Here is a 22786-nt window from a genome sequence, read left to right as displayed (position 1 = left end):
CTTAAAATCTTTTACACCCAATTTCAACTAACAACATGAAACCTTCTAAAAGGATTTGTAATTATGTTCTATGCATAATAGTTATTTTCAACTTTATAGAAATACAGTAACTCAAATAGGTCTCCCCCAGTCCCAAGGAGCCACAATGAAACAAAAGAGAAAAAAGCCACCACAGACCATGACAACAGCACCAGGGTTAAAGCCCCTGCTATTAACAACTCCAGGAATAGGGGTGTGTTTTGCAGATGTAAAGCAGGGGTGATCCAAATCCCACTTAGAGAAAGTGCAGCCCCCATTATCCCAACGTCCAGGAAGTCCTGGAAGTCCAAACCAGCCCTTTGAAGGGTGTTGTGTTGCTACATGGAACATGCTAACACTGAAAGGCAGTGGTTACAAGACAGCTCTTGTCAAAGAACTCACCCATTATGGGACAATAATCTCTGGCATCACAGAGCCACAAAGCAATTGAGACACTGTGGCAGGAGGAACCTTCGTCCACTCTGGAGATCCACAACAAACTTAAGGTGCAGCACTTACTTGTTCTCAGACAACCTCTAGCACAGTCTAACTACATGGAACCAAATCTCTTCATGTGTACTCTATGCTTGGATTCAACACTATCATAGAATCATAGAAATGTAGGACTGGAAGGGACCATGATAGGTCATCAAGTCCAGTCCCCTGCACTGAGGAAGGACTAAGTATTATCCACATAATCCCTGACAGGTGTTTGTCTAACCTGCTCTTAAAAACCTCCACTGATGCAGATTCCACAACCTCTTCAGGGGTTCTCAAACTTCATTGCACCATGACCCTCTTCTGACAACAAAAATTATAACATGACCCCAGTACGGGGGACTGAAGCCTGAGCCCGCCTGAGCCCTGCTGCCCCAGATGGGGGGGCCAAAGCCTGAGCCCCATCACTCTGGGCGGGGGGGAGGGGTCAAAGCGGTAGCCCAAGGGCTTCAGCCCCAGGTAAGGGGCCTGTAACCTGAGCCCTGTCACCCAGGGCTGAAGTCCTCGGGCTTCAGCTTCAGTCCTAGGTGGTGGGGCACAGGCTTCGGCTTTGGACCTGAGTGATGGGGCTCAGGCTTTGGCAGGTCTAAGCCAGTTTGAAAACCTCTGCTCTAGGTAATGTGTTCTGGTGCTTAACTACCCTTACAGTTAGGAAGTTTTTCCTAATGTCTTACCTATGTATCCCTTGCTGCAATTTAAGCCCACTACTTCTTGTCCTGTCCTAAGTGATTAAGAAGAACAATTTCTCACTCTCCTGCTTTTATGTACCTGAAGACTATAATGTCCCCTTCTCAGTCTTCTCTTCACCAGACTAAACAAAGCTAATATTTTTCAATCTTTCCCTGTAGGCCATGTTTTCTAAACACCTTTAATCATTTTTTTGCTCTCCTCTGGACTTTCTGCAGTTTCTTCACATCTTTATGACAGTGTGGTGGCCAGAACTGGCCAGTATTTCAGTTGAGGCTTTATCAGTGCTCTGTAGAGCGGAAGAATTACTTCTCGTGTCTTGCTTACAACACTCCTGTTAATAAATCTCAGAATAATGTTCACTTTTTTTTGAGACAGTATTACATTGTTGATTCATTTAGTTTGTGATCCACTATAACTCCCAGATCCTTTTCTGCAGTACTTCTTCTTAGTCAGACATTTCCCATTTTGCATTTGTGCAATTAATTATTCCTTCCTAAGTGTAGTACTTTGCATTTGTCCTTATTGAATTTCATCCTATTTATTTCAGACCATTCTTCCAGTTTGTCAAGGTCATTTTGAATTCTAATCCTGTCCTCCAATGTGTGCAACCTCTCCTAGCTTGGTATCATCCACAAACCTTATAAGTGTACTCTCTTGTGCCATTATCTAAATCATTTATGAAGACATTGAATAGATCCAGACCCAAGACAGATCCCTGTAGGACCCCACTTTATATGCCTTTCCAGCATGACAGTGAACCATTGATAACTACCCTCGAAGTAAGCTTTTCCAACCAATTGTTTACCCACCTTCTAGTAAGTTCGTCTAGGCTATTGTTTCCCTAGTTTGCTTATGAGAAGGTTAGGTGAGACAGTATCAAAAGCCTCACTAAAGTCAAGATGTAACACATCTACTGCTTCCCCCATATCCACAAGGCTTGTTACCCTGTCAAAGAAGGATACTAGGTTGGTTTGGCATGATTTGTTCTTGACAAATCCATATTGACTTTATTTATCACTTTATTATCTTCTAGGTGCTTACAAATTGATTGTTTGATTATTTGCTCCATTATCCTTCCAGGTACCAAAGTTAAGTTAAGTTATCTGGTCTATAGTTCCTTGCATTGTTCTTATCCCCCTTTTTACAGCTAGGTACTTTTGCCTTTTTCCAGTCCTCTGGGATCTCTTCCGTCCTCCACAAGTTTCAAAGATAATCGCTAATGGCTCAGAGATCTCTTCAGCTACTTCCTTAAGTATTCTAGGAAGTATTTCATCAGGCCCTGTCAATCTGAAGACATCTAACTTGTCTAAATAATTCTTAACTTGTTCTTTCATGGACACTTATCTGTCATCTTGCCCCACATGCCAACAGAAGACACATCACCTGGGGGGAAAGGACACATTCTACCCCCAGCTAGCAGCAAAAAATCAAGTCAACGCTACCATATGGCACACTACTAGTACTTGCTTCAGAGTAGCAGCTGTGTTAGTCTGTATTCGCAAAAAGAAAAGGAGGACTTGTGGCACCTTAGAGACTAACCAATTTCTTTGAGCATAAGCTTTTGTGAGCTACAGCTCACTTCATCAGATGCATAAAAGTGGAAAATGCAGTGAGGATGTTTTTATACACACAGACCATGAAAAAATGGGTGTTTATCACTTCAAAAGGTTTTCTCCCCCCACCCCACTCTCCTGCTGGTAATAGCTTATCTAAAGTGATCACTCTCCTTACAATGTGTATGATAATCAAGGTGGGCCATTTCCAGCACAAATCCAGGGTTTAACAAGAACGTCTGAGGAACGGGGGGGTGGGGAAGGGGGTAGGAAAAAACAAGGGGAAATAGGTTACCTTGCATAATGACTTAGCCACTCCCAGTCTCTATTCAAGCCTAAGTTAATTGTATCCAATTTGCAAATGAATTCCAATTCAACAGTCTCTCGCTGGACTCTGGTTTTGAAGTTTTTTTGTTTTAATATCGCAACTTTCATGTCTGTAATCGCGTGACCAGAGAGATTGAAGTGTTCTCTGACTGGTTTATGAATGTTATAATTCTTGACATCTGATTTGTGTCCATTTATTCTTTTACGTAGAGACTGTCCAGTTTGACCAATGCACATGGCAGAGGGGCATTGCTGGCACATGATGGCATATATCACATTGGTAGATGTGCAGGTGAACGAGCCTCTGATAGTGTGGCTGATGTTATTAGGCCCTGTGATGGTGTCCCCTGATTAGATATGTGGGTACAGTTGGCAACGGGCTTTGTTGCAAGGATAGGTTCCTGGGTTAGTGGTTCTGTTGTGTGGTATGTAGTTGCTGGTGAGTATTTGCTTCAGGTTGGGGGGCTGTCTGTAGGCAAGGACTGGCCTGTCTCCCAAGATTTGTGAGAGGGATGGGTCATCCTTCAGGATAGGTTGTAGATCCTTGATAATGAGTTGGAGAGGTTTTAGTTGGGGGCTGAAGGTGACGGCTAGTGGCGTTCTGTTATTTTCTTTGTTGGGCCTGTCCTGTAGTAGGTGACTTCTGGGTACTCTTCTGGCTCTGTCAGTCTGTTTCTTCACTTCAGCAGGTGGGTATTGTAGTTGTAAGAATGCTTGATAGAGATCTTGTAGGTGTTTGTTTCTGTCTGAGGGGTTGGAGCAAATGCGGTTGTATCATAGAGCTTGGCTGTAAACAATGGACCGTGTGGTGTGGTCTGGGTGAAAGCTGGAGGCATGTAGGTAGGAGTAGCGGTCAGTAGGTTTCCGGTATAGGGTGGTGTTTATGTGACCATCGCTTATTAGCACTGTAGTGTCCAGGAAGTGGATCTCTTGTGTGGACTGGACCAGGCTGAGGTTGATGGTGGGATGGAAATTGTTGAAATCATGGTGGAATTCCTCAAGGGCTTCTTTTCCATGGGTCCAGATAATGAAGATGTCATCAATATAGCGCAAGTAGAGTAGGGGTATTAGGGGACGAGACTGAGGAAGCGTTGTTCTAAGTCAGCCATAAAAATGTTGGCATGCTGTGGGGCCATGCAGGTACCCATAGCAGTGCCGCTGATTTGAAGGTATACATTGTCTCCAAATGTGAAATAGTTATGGGTGAGGACAAAGTCACAAAGTTCAGTCACCAGGTTAGCCGTGACATGATCGGGGATAGTGTTCCTGACGGCTTGTAGTCCATCTTTGTGTGGAATGTTGGTGTAGAGGGCTTCTACATCCATAGTGGCCAGGATGGTGTTTTCAGGAAGATCACCGATGGATTGTAGTTTCCTTAGGAAGTCAGTGGTGTCTCGAAGATAGCTGGGAGTGCTGGTAGCATAGGGCCTGAGGAGGGAGTCTACATAGCCAGACAATCCTGCTGTCAGGGTGCCAATGCCTGAGATGATGGGGCGCCCAGGATTTCCAGGTTTATGGATCTTGGGTAGTAGATAGAATATCCCAGGTCGGGGTTCCAGGGGTGTGTCTGTGCGGATTTGATCTTGTGCTTTTTCAGGGAGTTTCTTGAGCAAATTCTGTAGTTTCTTTTGGTAACCCTCAGTGAGATCAGAGGGTAATGGCTTGTAGAAAGTGGTGTTGGAGAGCTGCCGAGTAGCCTCTTGTTCATATTCCGACCTATTCATGATGACAACAGCACCTCCTTTGTCAGCCTTTTTGATTATGATGTCAGAGTTGTTTCTGAGGCTGTGGATGGCATTGTGTTCTGCACGGCTGAGGCTGTGGGTCAAGTGATGCTGCTTTTCCACAATTTCAGCCCGTGCACATCGGCGGAAGCACTCTATGTAGAAGTCCAGTCTGCTGTCTCGGCCTTCAGGAGGAGTCCACCTAGAATCCTTCTTTTTGTAGTGTTGGTAGGAAGGTCTCTGTGGATTAATATGTTGTTCAGAGGAGTGTTGGAAATATTCCTTGAGTCGGAGACGTCGAAAATAGGATTCTAGGTCACCACAGAACTGTATCATGTTCATGGGAGTGGAGGGGCAGAAGGAGAGGCCCCGAGATAGGACAGCTTCTTCTGCTGGGCTAAGAGTATAGTTGGATAGGTTAACAATATTGCTGGGTGTGTTGAGGGAACCATTGCTGTGGCCCCTTGTGGCATGTAGTAGTTTCGAAAGTTTAGTGTCCTTTTTCTTTTGTAGAGAAGCAAAGTGTGTGTTGTAAATGGCTTGTCTAGTTTTAGTAAAGTCCAGCCATGAGGAAGTTTGTGTGGAAGGTTGGTTTTTTATAAGAGTATCCAGTTTGAAACAGATTGACAGAGCCAGAAGAGTACCCAGAAGTCACCTACTACAGGACAGGCCCAACAAAGAAAATAACAGAACGCCACTAGCCGTCACCTTCAGCCCCCAACTAAAACCTCTCCAACTCATTATCAAGGATCTACAACCTATCCTGAAGGATGACCCCTCACTCTCACAAATTTTAGGAGACAGGCCAGTCCTTGCATACAGACAGCCCCCCAACCTGAAGCAAATACTCACCAGCAACTACATACCACACAACAGAACCACTAACCCAGGAACCTATCCTTGCAACAAAGCCCATTGCCAACTGTGCCCACATATCTATTCAGGGGACACCATCACAGGGCCTAATAACATCAGCCACACTATCAGAGGCTCGTTCACCTGCACATCTACCAATGTGATATATGCCATCATGTGCCAGCAATGCCCCTCTGCCATGTACATTGGTCAAACTGGACAATCTCTACGTAAAAGAATAAATGGACACAAATCAGATGTCAAGAATTATAACATTCATAAACCAGTCGGAGAACACTTCAATCTCTCTGGTCACACGATTACAGACATGAAAGTTGCGATATCACAACAGAAAAACTTCAAAACCAGAGTCCAGCGAGAGACTGCTGAATTGGAATTCATTTGCAAATTGGATACAATTAACTTAGGCTTGAATAGAGACTGGGAGTGGCTAAGTCATTATGCAAGGTAACCTATTTCCCCTTGTTTTTTCCTACCCCCTCCCCACCCCGTTCCTCAGACGTTCTTGTTAAACCCTGGATTTGTGCTGGAAATGGCCCACCTTGATTATCATACGCATTGTAAGGAGAGTGATCACGTTAGATAAGCTATTACCAGCAGGAGAGTGGGGTGGGGGGAATAAACCTTTTGAAGTGATAAACACCCATTTTTTCATGGTCTGTGTGTATAAAAACATCCTCACTGCATTTTCCACTTTTATGCATCAGATGAAGTGAGCTGTAGCTCACGAAAGCTTATGCTCAAATAAATTGGTTAGTCTCTAAGGTGCCACAAGTACTCCTTTTCTTTTTACTAGTACTTGGAGATTTCAGTGCTGTAACTGGCTGCGATCGAACTGGGTACAAAACTGTGATAGGTCCCTTTGATTCAGGTTCCCCAAATGACATCACCACCTGGCTTCTGATATTGTGTACTGCCAAGTACTTGTCTGTTATGGACCCCTGGTTTAGATGCCTTAACAACCATAGCTGGACCTGGATTTCAAAACATTGGATGTGCCATGAAGGAAACTGACCACATTCTCATCAGAAATCACTCCATAATGAAATCTCACCAGAAGCATCAGCAAACTCAGACCATAGACTAATTGTCACTAAGCTCTCACTGCATCTTCCAACTTCTCACAAGCCAGACATCCACCAACAGTGCAAATGTTCCAGAGTCTTTCTGAGGATCCTGTTGAATCCATGAAATACACACAGGCTCTCAATGATCACATACATATAGTCAGTACCCTCTCAGACAACATGGAGATCGCCTCAAGTGCTCTACGTGTTATATTACTGTTCACTGCTGGAACAATTAGCTTCAGACAGCTGCACAAGAAACCCTGGCTTTCTGAAGAGGCCTTTGACATATTAGCAAAAAAAGCAGGCGTATGCAAGAAGGGAGATGTTCAAGAATGTAAATGGCTGAAAGACATTTTATGGCCATGGCAAAATGTGACCATGATATCTATGTCACACCCTGGCCAAGAAAGCAGAGAGCCAGAAGCCATAAACAGCTTTCTAACAGCTTCATTATGAAACAGGACAGCTGTCCCTGCTCATTGACGGATGAGTTCCTGGACTGATGGAAAACACATTAGGAAAGCGTGTTGAACCACGGACCTGCTGATGACATCGAGAACTATGTGACCTGGCAAACCACACAGCTGCAGATCCAGGGACAAACACTGATCCTCCTTCACTTGAGGAAGTATAAAAGGCCATCAAAGAGTTAGAGTAGACGTGCTGCTTGACCTGATGGTATTCCACCCAAGCTGCTCAAAGGTACCTTGGAACCAATGAGCATTGGCCTGCATCAACTGTTCTTAAAAGTGTGGGTATCAGGCAAAGTACCAGAAGAATGAAAAGACAGCATCCTAGTGTCCCAGTACAAGGGCAAAAGATCTTTTACCAAGTGTGGCAACTACAGGCCTATCTCATTGTTATTGGTCTCTGGAAAGGTCTTTGCTCATGTTCTGCTTGGTAGAATGCAGTGTTCCTTAACAGAGATTGTCCACAGCAGTCAGGTTTCACAGCTGGATGGTCAACCACAAACGCTGTTCTCACCTTCTGGCTTCTGACTGAGCTGCACTGAGAATTTAACTCCCCACTTCATGTGGCATATATTGACAAAGCAACTTTTGATTTGGTCATCAGGTCAGCTCTTTGGCTTTTACTGTAAGGAGCTGGTGTTCCAGATGTTTTCCAAAACTGGTGCACAGTCTTCACACCATTACTAGCATGAGACTGCACTTTGGTTCACTGCTTTTGCTGCATTTCTGTATAACCTCAGATGTGTGGTAGGAATGCATTCTTGTCTCAGCACTATTCTGTCAAACTATTACTACTTGCCGCTCCACACATCAGTATCAGGGTTGGTCAAGAAGGGTTTAACAACCAAGACTACGCTGATGCTGATGTCTTGCTTGTGGAGAAGTCAGAATTTCAGCTCCACCCTCCAAGGTATCTAAGATATCACTGACTCTATGAGGTTGAACCTCTCATGGTAGAAAACCAAGGTCCAGAATCTCATAGCTGACCCATCAGTACCTCCAGTGAAGGTGGGATCGAGTACAGTGGAGAGCGTAGAAAAGTTCACCTACCTAGGCTGCAAGGAGAGTTCAAACAGCTGCAGCAAACTGGACATTCTTCAGTGAAGATGTCTCACCACTTCCTGCATGAAATCCAGGTCTCACTTATGGATCCAAACAGTCTTTGCACTGAGACAAAGTTCAGAGTTTATCAAACCTGTGTACTACCTGTATTGCTATATGAGTCAGAAACCTGGACCCTCTTACAGGCAGACTGAAGTGGCTAGAGGCATTCCATATTGCTGTCAGCACCAAATCCTGAGCATAAAGTGGTCTGACTTCTTTCAAAATGTCACAATCTTGCAAAGATCTGGCCTTCCCTCAATCACTCATTATGTTCAAAAGCAGTATTGCATGCTCTTCGGCCATATCGCCAGGATGGATAAAAACACTCCAGCACATTATTCTCTAAAACTCTGCACTGACAAGCAAAGGGGTGCATGTTCTGATGCTATCTGGTGCTGCCCATGGGGCTGCTTCACTTCAGTTGTAGCTCACGAAAGCTTATGCTCAAATAAATTGGTTAGTCTCTAAGGTGCCAAAAGTACTCCTTTTCTTTTTGCGAATACAGACTAACACGGCTGCTACTCTGAAATATTAAGACAGATAGTAGCAGGTTTGTGTGGGACTAAAGTAAATCTGGGTACAAAGATGAGGTTATGATACCCATATGCTGCCATGAGTGCATTCTACACATGCTTCAGTTTTTAAAAAAGCAAAGAATTGAAGTATTGTTGGAAGTCTGTTGGTTTCACCCAACATGTGAGGGATTTTCATGAATACTGTCAGGTCTTATGAAAATCACAAGGATCAAGTCAAAGCACATGGTTAGTTACCAGCATGCAAGTATGATATCTCCTTTTTTACTCAGATTGTTTTATTTTTAGCTGTCCATTAAAGAGTTCTGCTTTATAGGTAAAACCTAGTAACTATAGAAACCTAGGGGTGGCCCCTTGGGAGGACCAGAAGGAGAAAGAAATGAGAAGAGATCTTTTGTGAGTCACTTCCACAAAAGAAACCCACTAATGGTCAAAACAATCCTCAGAGTTATCAGGGCGGGAAACAGGGTGGGCGTGGAGCAGTTCCAAGCTAGGGCTATGTTAATCTCCTGGGCTCCCAGTAAACACTAGACATACACACTTCCAATTAGCATTTATATCAAAGTCCAAGATCAAAGGACAGGCACAAAATTGTTCTTGAACATTTAACTTTCAGATCAGAACCCTGACTTACACACGCTTCAGTTCTGCGTAAAAAGTATCAGAGAAGCTCTGCAAAGTACAGATCCAGGTTTCAAACCGTTGCAAGTTTGGAGTTGTTTGTACCTGGGGTTTTGCTTTTAGCACATTATAATAATTAAGATACAGATCTTGATTGATATCCTGAAACTCTGCCTTGGCCAAAGATCAGGGGGTTCACATTCAGGGGTCTAGTTTGGACCCTCTCCTGATTTGGTACATCCATGTTGCACAGATATAAATCATTATACAAGGCATAAGGCAGTGGAGAATCAAGCTCTTTATGAAACAGCGTGCACCAGAAAAGTCTACATTTAAAGTTTGTCATCTTAATTTAAAGAAATAATTATTGCTGCTTTGTTGGTCTAGTGTTTTTAAAATCTAGCAGGCCTTGACAGTACAGACATCCCATGAAACAGGAGCCTTTCCGCATAATTTTCTGAACAGTGTCTGTACCGCAAATGGGTTTTATATTTCAAAATGTTCAATATCTCATATAAAATCAAACATGTGCTTTCCAGCAGAGATCCAGGAATTCCCACATATGCACACAGAAAAAGAGTCACATATCTAAAACTAGAGGGATTAGGGAATCAAAGCAAGATACACAGGAATATTTTTTTTAAGAAGTACTTGTCACCTTGAACTAAAAGAGCAATATTAAATCTGACCCTCTGCCTATCAGCATAGTATTTTAACTCTCTGTCACCTAAGTCCCAAGCTAAAATGGCTCATTAGAGAATACGGCTAATGCTAGCTTCAACCTATCACCTCCAAGTTTCACTGCTAGTATTTCATCTCCAGGATAACTGGTATTTCATACTGAACAACAGCCAAACGGCTTTGAATTAAGGTGCTGCCTCAGAGGACATCCATGAAAGCAGCACTTCTGAGGAGAAAATATTGACACTGATAGTCAAAAGGAAGCATAACAGTAAGACTAATTCCCTGAGGAATCCCAGCTAAAAGCCCTGGGGAGTAGGAAGAGTAGCAGCACAGGAGAATAGCCAGAAGCCTGAGGAGTTATTATTTAGCCATGAAGACTGTGCCAGCACAGCAGAGCCAATGTAGCTGAAGTTGCATCAGCTGAGAATCCCTGAGGAACAGGACGATCACTTAAATATGGGCCTCCAACTAACCCAACAGCCTAGGGAAAGCTGGCATTTCCGGCTGGCACACCTGGGAGTCAATGCCAGTGCACTCAAGTTCAAGAGCTAGTGCCAGAGAAAAGTCAACAATGCCAGTGCAAAAACCAGAGCAGAGGAACCTTCAATAAACCATAAACAACCCAGCAAAGGGGATACGGAGCTGGCAAGGGACAGAGGAGGCTTCTACCTCACTGCTGAAAGTAGCTGTAAGGTGGCAGCCTCCTGGTGCTTGCTGTGCAAGAACCTGATTTCAGTCCTGTTAATAATCATGCCTGTCCAGAGGTAACAATTCCGAGCATACTTGGGGTTCTAAAACTGTAAAGGAAACAAATGCTGATATGAGATGATGAAAAGGAGCCTATTGACAAAAGCCATTTATGTTATAACGTTTTAAGGTTGAACTTCAACCTAGATCATCACTTCTTTGCCAAATGCTCCCAGCCCTCTCAGCACTAGTGAAAGGTGCTGGAAAGTGATGGGCTGGCCATCCTCAAGACAGTGCCTGGCTATACCAGAATGTCCTATTGAATGCCTCAAAGGCAGAAGTCCTCCTTGATGAAAAGTTATTTTTCTGTCTCCTCTTGCTCACTCCACTTAACTCAGACCTTTGCTTTGCTCTTAAGGCCTGAAATCACTCAACCTTGAATGAGAACTTACACATTGGGAAGAGAAAGTGACTCGAACACTATCTGTTGAACATGAACATCGTTAAACTTTACCCGGACAGTCGTCATGCTCTGAATCTCTTGCAGGCCCAACTACTGCAATTCCCTCTTTTACAATCTGGGCTGGAGTGAAGCCAATTCATACTTTTGGGGAGCACTCCTCATTGCAGTCCCAGATCCTATGCTTAGCTAGCTGCTATGGATTTTGTGCAGAGCCTACATCTGGGGCTCCACTGAACATGGGATCCTCCCTCACCCCACAGAGCGGTTGGAAGCAGGGGATACTCAGAACTTACAACCTGATAAACAGTCCCACACAAAACTGGGATGGAAAATTTGAGGGGAGTGCGGGAGGGAAAAGGCAGATAACAGCTGACTCTCTTTGCACTTATTCCACCAACTCATCTGCCTCCTCTGCCTAGCACTGCATGAGGCAGACATTCACAGAGGCCACAGGAGCAGAGGATGTGGGAATCTGCATGAGTATAGTGAGGTTGTCATCTGTCAGCCACCCACTATCACTCGTGAAGGAAGAGCTGAGTGTTTCCCTGCAGGAGTGAATGAGGAGAAATTCAGGGTAGCACTAGGCTCAGCTCCTCTCTCCATCCTTCCCACAAGACTTCAGCCACTAGATATTTGGGTGGGGAGATTGTGCTTAAGCCCCCTTGCAAGCATCTGGTTAGAACTACACCATTATATAGTCTTACTAAATCCCTATATGGTAAGGCCTCTTAGTCAGCAAAGCACTTAAACAAATGAGTGGACTTACACACGCTTAAAGCTAAGCATGTGCTTAAGTGCTTTACTGAACTGAGGCCTAAATTGCTGGGGATCCAGAAACATGGCAAAGCCAGAATGCTCTCTCTGCGTGCAGACATCCTCAGTAACATAACAATTCTATCCCTCTGTTATCTTCACTAGCTTCCTATCCTACTCGTTATTGATTGCGCAGTTTTTACAATGCTCTGTGGACTTGCTTCTCCATTCCCCTCTGACTTTATATCCACCTTTCTTTTCCATCCGCTTCTCTGCTTCCCCAGTCTTAATTTCCTCTGTGTGCTCCTGTCAAGGAGGATGACGGGGTTCCTATAGGGGTCACCCCCTCTGCTATGCTGCTGTGGTCACAATGTCTAGTAGCAGCAAGGGCCCACAGAGCTGCCCTTCCCTTCAGGGCAGCTGGGCCCAGTGGCAAGTGTCCACAGAGCCTAGGGTTGCCACTCATCTGGCTTTTACCCAGACAGTCTGTTTTTTGGCTTCTGTGTCTAAGTGTCATATTAAGGTTACTAGGTGGCTGGCTAAATAGCACCCAAACCACAAGTCCAGTTATCGTGGGGAAGGAGGTGCCAGGTCATTAACCCATACCAGCCAGGTCTGCCTCCTACCTACAGGCAGGCTCCTTGAGACAATCCAGTGAGCAACAAGGGGAGAGGAGCAAGTGATGGGTGCCAGGCCTCGGGGGGAAGAGGCGGCACAGGGGCAGGGCCTCGAGGGACAAGCCGGAGCAGGGGCAGGGCCTCGAGGGTCCAGTTACCAGCAATTAGAAAGGTGGCAACTCTAACAGAGCCACCATTCCCTTCTGGGCAGCTAGGCGTAGTGGCAAGTGTCCCCAGCTGTAGCACCTAGGTGTAGGTGCAGGGAACGGAAGGGTATTACTCCACCAAGTTGCAACCCAGGCCCCTGTGAAACCACTCACCCCCCAGAGGAGGGTTCAGGTCCCTACGCTCCTGGCAGGTCTCCTGGGTCGCTTCCTACTCTTAGACTTGCCTTGGGCATCTCCTCAGCTGGCAACGGTTCGGTGTCCCCTTCGTTCCCTGCAGACAACTGGTTCTCTGTGGCACAGTCAGGGTCCCCAGCCTCGGCAGTCTGGAATCTTGGTAGTTCTTCTGCAGGAGCCTGCAGTGCACATCTGGTCTCCTCCTCGCCCAGGCCAGACTGAGATAAACTGCTTTCTTTTATATGCTCCCTCCGCTGGGCGCATGCCTAGCAATGGCGTGGGAGCGTGGCCTCTTGGGACCAAAGTAGCTGGTTAACCCCTGCCTGACCAGTGCAGGGTTGGTACACCCTGTCACAGCTCCCAACAGTTATGTTCCCCTCCTCATGATCCTGTAGCACCAGTGTAAATCTTTCATTTGCAGCACCCTCTGTAACTAGAATGCCTTCCCTTTAAAGCTATTTCTCTTCAACTCTCCCCTTTAACCTACACATTTGCTTGAGCCTGTTACTGACTAAACCCCGTTCCGAAAGGCTTTACTAAGTCTGATTGTATTTACTATGATTGTGAGCAATCCAGTTAGCTGATATTATGCTGCCCATGACTGGGTAAACTTCCTGAGGGTTTAACTGTGGCTTAATTAACCATAAGGTCCCTTCCAGACCTACATTTCTATGATTCATAGAATATCAGGGTTGGAAGGGACCTCAGGAGGTCATCTAGTCCAACCCCCTGCTCAAAGCAGGACCAATCCCCAATTTTTGGCCCATATCCCTAAATGGCCCCCTCAAGGATTGAGCTCACAACCCTGGGTTTAGCAGGCCAAAGCTCAAACCATTGAGCTATTCCTCCCCCCTGTTGACTTGTTGACATAATGCTGAACTCAATCAGTCTTTGTATACACTGACCCGTCAGTCATGGTCTTTCAAATTTTTTTCCAATCTGACCCTAACCTTTCAAAGAAAGGAAGTTGTACAGGAAAATATATTACACTAAAGTGAACAGGATTTGTAGCTGTCAGCCAAAGAAGATGGATAGTATTTTTATAGTGTCACTAGAATGCCTGGCTCTGTAAGGACTAGCAGAAAGAAAACGTCCCTGCCCTGGTTAGGCTACAGTGTAAATTCAACGTATACACTTGTCTAAAATGATCAAGATAGAGGGAGTGGCAACCAGAGAAGTCAAGGGAATGGAAACACTTCTCAAAATTCAGGCCATTTTTTACAGTGCTGTTTCATATTTTCTTGGGAGCTTTCTTTTGTTAAGGGGATGGGAAGAGGAGGTTAATTCGCTCCACACTATACTCAGACAAGAGAGAGGGAACGGATCTGGCCTGAGCAGAGACTAGCAATGATACGGAAGCTGAAAGAAGTTCATTTGAGGAGGGAATCTGAGGAAGCAAGGCAGTAGTTTGGTGAACAGGGAGAGGGAACTTGTTCCTCGCAAAGAGGTTTGGCACAACATCATACATGGGAGCAGACAAAGGGATCATTAAGGAGAAAGGAAGGGGCCATGTGGAGGGAGGAACAGGTGGGAACAAGAGCTTAGATGGAGGTATGATTATTACTATTAATTATTTGTACTGGTGGAGCATCTAGCAGCTCCAGTCATGGACCAGGACCCCATTGTGCTAGGCTCTGTACAAATACAGAACAAAAGGACAGTCCCTGCCCCAAAGAATTTACAATATAAGTATTGAAGGCAGAGCCCAGGATTATGGAGGTGAGACTGGTTTGTGCTTTGGGAGAAGGAAATGATTGTAGCTGCACCGTTTGGGGAAGGCTTTTAAAAGGCTTCTTTTAAGTTTCCAAGGGTGCCAAATACCTGACATGGCATCGTCCGAACTCTAATCACTGAAATTCACCTTGGTCAATGCAGAGTAATCACAATGTTCCCCTGGCTTTCAGAAGTGTCCAGGATATCCAGGTTCCGTTTGGCTAATCTAAGCTGCGTATTTTCTTCAGGTAGCAGGAGGGATATGCAATAGCGGTGAGTTACCCACTAGCCTACTGTAGCAGCAGCAGTAAGAATGAGTGTGGGTGTCACTTACCTGGCCTGTTTGACTCACCTCTCCTTCTTTTTGCTGATTTCATTTAAATATTTAAATGCTGAAATATTCAAGCCACAGACTGTTTACATTTCACTTCCCCAGAAGGAAGCGAAGTTTGAAAAGTGTTACCATGGAAACAATGGAGTGAGGCGGCAGCTAAATATGAAAGGAAGTCACCCAATATTAAACATACAGAGATGTTTCAGGGTAACTTGAAATGAAAAACGAATCTTATTAGTCATGCCACTGCAGAGCATCCATTTATCCTTATTACTTCATTACAAGAAACAATGTGAGGCCTTCTCTTCAGTCCAGTGTGACAAAGTAAAAGCATTTTCCATATGAAGAGCCATCATTAATTAAGTCAGACCCTACATAAGAGATGATATATTCTTGGAGAATAAATGGCAGATGTGGACAGGACTTCATTCAACTAGGTTGGTCTACACTGATGCATCAATACATTCAGGGAAGAGCGATAGTTCAGTGGTTTGTGCATTGGCCTGCTAAACCCAGGGTTGTGAGTTCAATCCTTAAGGGGGTCATTTAGGGATCTGGGGCAAAAATTGGGGATTGGTCCTGCTTTGAGCAGGGGGTTAGACTAGATGACCTCTTGAGGTCTCTTCCAACCCTGATATTCTATGATCAGTTATCACTACATCAACTTTTAATTGATGTTTTTGTGACTGATTCTTTAGTTAAAATTGATGGAAGGGGAATACGCTTATAAAATGCATACACACATCTATCACTGCTATCATACTAAGGGGAGGTGGTGGTGTGGTCTGCCAGAATATGGGGCTGGGAGTCAAGAAGTCCTGAGTTCTAATCCTTCCACTGACATGTTGTGTGGCCTTGGGCAAGTCTCTGCATCAGTTTTTTTCCAACCCTTACCCCTTCTTTCCCATCCATCCATCTGTAAAATGGGGATAATGTATACTCACTTACATCCCAGAGGTATGATCCCAGTTAATGTTTGTTCCGGGCTTTGAACACTTAAGACTCAGTTCTGATTTAATTTACAGAGGTGTAAATCAGAAGTAACCCAGCTGACATCAGTGGAGTCACACTGGGGTAAACAAATTCAGAATCAGGCACGTAAAGTATTTTTAAGGGCCAGATCCTGTACTTCTCAAGCAAACCAAGCTCCTATTGACAGTAGGGAATTTTGCACACATGAGCTCTGAATTATTGTACTGCAAGACATTTTTCAAAGTTTCAGCAGTTTGGGGCAAAAAGAAGATTAGCATGTAGAAGTATGCAGCTAGACACACAGTGCCTCTTCCAATTATACAAATGAGCACACAGAGCCATGCTGCTGTGAAGTGGATTTGAAATCATCCTTGTGGATAAATATAAAATTCTACCTTTGTCAATCTGCCAGCACATATCCTGAAATTCCAGAATCACTTCTTTCAAGCATGGGTAGGAATAAACTCCTGCTACAGCCAGTGATCACATCACAGAAGGATTTCCAACATCTCTAGAGAAAATACACAAGCTGTAGCTTTGCCAAATTTTATTTTTTCTATTGTGCAGGCAAGGGAAAATAATCCAACTTGCTAACAGCATAGATTATTAAAATTAAAGTATAATTAGCCAGGCTAAAATAGAATTTGAAGAGCAAGTAGCAAAAGACACAAAAACTAACAGCAATTTTTTAAGTACATTAGAAGCAGGAAACCTGCCAAACAATCAGTGGGACCACTGGATGATCAAACAGCTAAAAGAGCACTCAAAGAAGACAAGGCTGTTGCGGAGAAGCAAAATTAATTCTTTGCAGAGGATGTGAGAGAGATCCCCACACGTGAGCCACTCTTTTTAGGTGACAAATCTGAAGAACTGTCCCTGACTGACTTGTCATTTGTAATGTCAGTTTTTTTAAAAAACTCCAGAGGTAATCCTGGCAATTACAGGCCAGGAAACCTAATTTCAGTACCAGGCAAATTGGTTAAAACTATACCAAAGAACTGAATTATCAGACACATAGATGAACACAATATGTTGGGGAAGACTCAATGTGGCTTTTGTAAAGGGAAAGCATGCTTCACCAATCTATCAGAATTTTTTGAGGGCGTCAACAAGCACGTGGACAAGGGTGATCCAGCTGATATAGTGTACTTGGACTTTCAGAAAGCCTTTGACAAAGTCCCACACCAAAGGCAAAGTAAGTAATCCTGGGATAAGAGGGAACGTCCTCTCATGGATCACTGTCTGGTTAAAAGATAGGAAACAAATGGTCAATTTTCACAATAGAGAGAGGTAAATAGCAAGGTCTCCCAAGTATCTGTACTGGGACTGTGTTGTTCAACATATTCATAAATGATCTGGGGTGAACAGTGAGGTGGCAAAATTTGCAGATGATACAGAATTACTAAAGATAGTTAAGTCCAAAGCTGACTGCGAAGAATTACAAATGGATCTCCTGAAACTGAGTGATTGGGCAAAAAAATGGCAGATGAAATTCAATGTTGATAACTGCAAAGTAATGCATGTTGGAAAACAATCCCAATATATACAAAATGATGGAGTCTAAATTAACTATTACCACTCAGGAAAGAGATCTTAGAATCACTGCAGATGGGTCTCTGAAAACATCCACACAATGTGCAGCCCAGTCAAAAAAAGCTAACAATGTCAGGATCCATTAGGAAAGGGATACATAATAAGACAGAAAATATCATAATGCCACTATAAAAATCCATGGTATGCCCACACCTTGAATATTGTGTACAGTTCTAGTCATCCATCTCACAAAAGATATTAGAATTGGAAAAGGTACAGAGAAAGGCAACAAAAATTATTAGGGCTATGGAGCAGACTCCATATGAGGAGAGACGAAAAAAACGGGGACTGTTTGGCTTAGAACAGAGACAACTAAGGGGCATATGACAGAGGTTTATAAAATTGTGAACGGAGTGGAGAAAGTGAATAGGGAAGTGTTATTTACCCCTGCACAAGAATCAGCAGTCATCCAATGAAATGAATAGGCAGCAAGTTTAAAACTAATATAAGGCAGTCCTTCTTCACACAATGCACGCTCAACCTGGGAACTCTTTGCCAGGGAATGTTGTGAAGGATTCTAAGAAGGATTAGATAAGTTCATGGAGGATAGATCCATCAATGGCTAGTAGCCAAGATGGTCAGGGATCCAACCCCATGCTGTGGGTGTCCCAAAACATCTTGACTGCCAGAAGCTGGGACTGGATGACAGGGGATGGATCACTCGATAAGTGCCCTGTTCTGATCATTCCACTGAGGCAGCTGACACTGGCCACTGTCGGAAGACAGGACGCTGGGCTAGATGGACCATTGGTCTGACCCAGTATGGCCATTCTTACATTCTTATGATTAGTGGTTAGAGCTGAGTGTAGGGGCAGGTGCGGGACTCAAAACATCCCTGTACAGCAGATATCATATCTATTTTACAGGTGGGTAAATTGAATACAGAAAAACTTAGTCAGTATGTTGCACAGGTATGTTACACAACCTTTCCAGATGACTGTACCCCCTTTCAGGAGTCTGATTTGTCTTGTGTATCCCCAAGTTTCACCTCACTTAAAACAACTTACTTTTCTCTATGAAGAATGAGAAGTACTTGTGGCACCTTAGAGACTCACAAATTTCTTTGCGCATAAGCTTTCATAGGCTAAAGCCCACTTCATCAGATGCATGTAGTGGAAAATACAGTAGGAAGATATATAGATATACAGAGAACATGAAAAAATGAGGGTTGCCATACCACCTCTAATGAGACCAGTCGGTTAAGGTGGACTATTATCAGCAGGAGAAAAAAACTTTTGTAGTGATAATTAGGATGGCCCATTTCAAACAGTTGATAAGAATGTGTGAGTAACAGTAGGGGGAAAATTGGCATGGGGAAATAGTTTTTAGTTAGTGTCATGACTTATCCACTCCCAGTCTTTATTCAAGCCTAATTTAATGGTGTCCAGTTTGCAGATTAATTCCAGTTCTGCTGTTTCTCATTGGAGTCTGTTTTTGAAGTTTTTTTTTGTTGAATATGAGTTCATTTGGGAGTATAGGGATGATCTCATTTCACCCACGTAGTAGTACTTGGGGCATTTCGTGCACTGGATGAGGTACATCATGTGTTGTGATAGGCATGGATCCCATAGGCGAAGAGGGAAGTCAAGGTTGTGGGGAGGGCAGGAACTCTCTGCCTGGAGGTTCAGAAATCCTGCTGAACCCAGAGTTCTTTGGGGTTTACAGCCTCATCCCTTGCTTGCTCCACAAAGCTGCAAACCCCTCCTCTTAGAAGAAACTTCAAGTCTGGCGTCCTGGAGATTTCTTTAGATATATTCCTTTCCCAGGGAGGTCTCCTCAGGAGGGAAGGGTTGGAGCCTTAGTTATCAACCATTATGCTACATTCCCAGGATGCCAGAACATTTACATGTGCCCTCTACAACCATGCACATCAATCCCAGTGCTACATACAGCACTGTAGGAATCATGCAGGAACTAGTAGAGTGGAGTCATGGCCATGAGCTGTGGTCCTGAGACTTAGAATTACGGTGATATGTCTTTTTCCTTAGAGACCACTAGAGTGGGTTCTGAATTTTGCTCTCTAGTCCTAGAAGCTTCATCATTCATCTGGTCACCCCCATGACTGGGTACTAAGGCTGTTCCAATTTAAATACACAAAATACATTCAAATGCCTCTTGCTATAGTCTCTAGTGGCCCGATTCTGCAGGACTCCAAGGATCAAGACTTAAATCTTTTGTCTCATGACGAGCCCAAACGAAACATCCCCGAACTTTGGGTACGTTCATGTCTGGACCAAAGTCTAGTTCATGTACTTTTAAGGCTTATGATTGTTAAATTCTTAGGGGAAAAGCTGTTGAGTATATTTTTCACAAATAGTTTACTTTGGTAAAAAGACTATACCTAATATCCATTCCTATTATATACTGGGGGGAGGGGCTAATTCTGATCTCACTTGCACTAGTGTAAATCAGGACTAGCTATACTGAAATCAATGGAAGTATGCTGTTGTGAAACCAGTGTGAGTTCTACAGCTTCAAGAAATTTCACACCAAGCAAACCCTTCTCCTTTTCAAGCTTTTCGTATGCCCACCTTTAATAGGATGGGGATCTAGAAAGTATCCTTAAACTACTCATAGGAAAAGGTGGAAATTGCTCATTAGTGTCGCATGTAAGAGGGAAGCCTTCCTACTTATGGAAAGAAAGGAAACATCTCCTATTTACAAGCTCTTCCTAGAAGGTAATGTTCCTTTGCTGGGCTGTTTTCATGTGCTAAAACGTAAGAACAGCCTTGAGGCAGATGAGTTAGTCTCTGCATCTGTATCAGTTGATCTGTTTCTGTGAAAATGGTTTCACAGCAGAAATCTCAGCGGGTATTAAAATACTTGCCTACAAGAAATGCATAGAGGAGAATAAGAGCTCTGTAGTATATGGTACAGAATGCAGATTGACCAACAAGGCAGAAATTTTCCATTGATCCACATTGTCACACATATTTACAAAGCCATAAATTCACTAGCAACTGATATTGTGAAACTCTGAACTCTCAAAATGCTTGCAGCCATATAATTATTTAATTTGTAATCAACAGCAAAAATCAGCAATTTATCTATCAACTTACTGTTTCTTTCAGTCTTTACTAGTCAGCTGATTTCATGTAGGCAGGCATCACTTTGAGCTGATATTGAAAAGATGAGCAAGTAGTGCCCTTCTGGATCAGTTTAGGAAGGGCGCTCCACATGTAAGAGATGGCATGGAAGGAAGCGTGAAAACAGTGGTGGAAGAAGGGGACAAACAAGTGAAGGCATCCCTTGATATGTCCATCCCTGTTTTCTAGGCTTACAGTCTATGAACTTATGAGTTTATAAAGCCAGAAAGGACCACTGTGATAAACTAGTGTGACCCTCTATATAACACAGGCCATAGGACTTCCCGGAATTAATTCCTGTATGAACTAAACCATTTTCTTTAGAAAAACATCCAATCTTGATTTAAGAATTTCCAGTGATGTAGAATCCACTATAATCTTTGGTAAGTTGTTCCAATGGTTAATTACCCTCACTGTTAACAATTTGCACCTTATTACTCACTGCCTGTCTGTGAAAAAGCATGTACTCAACACAGCACATAGTATAAAGGACGGCACATCTCATGAATTCATCTGTGTGCTTTACTCAAGCATTTTTAAGCCTTACAAGTACAAAAGAAGGTTTAAAAGAAGTCAATATCAAGATAGACTTCACTGGAAAGCATTTGACAGTACATTCATAGGTAATGGGCCAGGATTCTGCTCTCATCCAGTAAAGTCAACAGTGTAACTAAAGAGAATCTGGCATCATGATGTTTATCTTACCCTAACTTTCACCCCTTTTCTAACACAGCAATTCCCCATATAAAGATTTTCATTCCCCCAGAATTCAACAGTTTGTTTATAAAGGTAGATTTTCCCCACTCCTCCACAATATTTGCTTCATTTATTAGCTAAACAGAAGCAGAAGTTTAATAAAAGTAAAGCTTCAGAGATTCAAAAACCTAAAAGAAATAGAAGTCACAAAAAGGGCAAGACTAGCTAGAACTAAAGGAAAGATGGAGCCCATAATTTGGATACAGAGTTATTTAATTCTATCATAAGAACGGCGATACTGAGTCAGACCAATGTCCCATCTAGCCCTGTATCCTGTCTTCCAACAGGTTTCAGAGTAGCAGCTGTGTTAGTCTGTATTCGCAAAAAGAAAAGGAGTACTTGTGGCACCTTAGAGACTAACAAATTTATTACAATGCTATTAACAATTTATTTGTTAGTCTCTAAGGTGCCACAAGTACTCCTTTTCTTTTTGTCTTCCAACAGTGGCCAGTGCCAGATACTTCAGAGGCAGTGAACAGAACAGGGCAATTTATCAAGCAATCCAACCCCTGTCATCTAGTCTCAGCTTCTAGCAGTCAAAAGTTTAGGGACACCAAGAGAATGGGGTTGTGTCCCTGACCATCTTGGATAACAGCTATTGATGAACCTATCCACCATGAATTTATCTAATTCTTTTTTGAACCCAGTTATAATTTTGGGTTCTAATTCTAATATATTTAAATGGAAAAATTGTGCTTAATACATAAATGCAGTATTACTCCAATAATCTTTTAGATTAGTTTCTGAAATGGACTAGATATTTAAAACAAGGAAGAGAAACAAAGACCAAACTGGGACACTTACGACATGAGTCTGTGCGTTAGTAGCAGCCTTGAGGGAATGTATCAATTCCCCTGAAAACCAGCCCTCATTTATATTGTGTGCTACTAATTAACACAGCAACTGCAATGCATAAGGGGAACTCCAATCTACTCCTCTGGAGCTGCTTACACAAACAATCAAAGAGGAGATGGCTTCTTTCTGAATGCATCTCAGTTTGTGTTACAGTTCCCCATATCATTTAATGTCTTTGTGTTAGACAACAGAAAGACGCTGGAAGAAAGATACACAAAAAGGCTACGAAATTTAGCATCTCACGGTAAATAACATTCATCAGTGCAGAAAATAATTGACAAATCTTTAAGTTCCAGGGTACAAATATCAAGTAAGTACTTTACTTACACGGTACCCATATTAGGTATATGGGAATATGGATTGTGCAGTTACAAAGTGAAAACAGGACAACATTTGTCTGCTCAGTAAACCACTATTCAAACTGCAAGCACATCACTTTTTTAAACAT

The sequence above is a fragment of the Natator depressus genome, chromosome 6, assembly GCF_965152275.1.
Source record: "Natator depressus isolate rNatDep1 chromosome 6, rNatDep2.hap1, whole genome shotgun sequence".
Classification (NCBI taxonomy): Eukaryota; Metazoa; Chordata; order Testudines; family Cheloniidae; genus Natator; species Natator depressus.
This window is presented reverse-complemented; position numbering follows the sequence as displayed.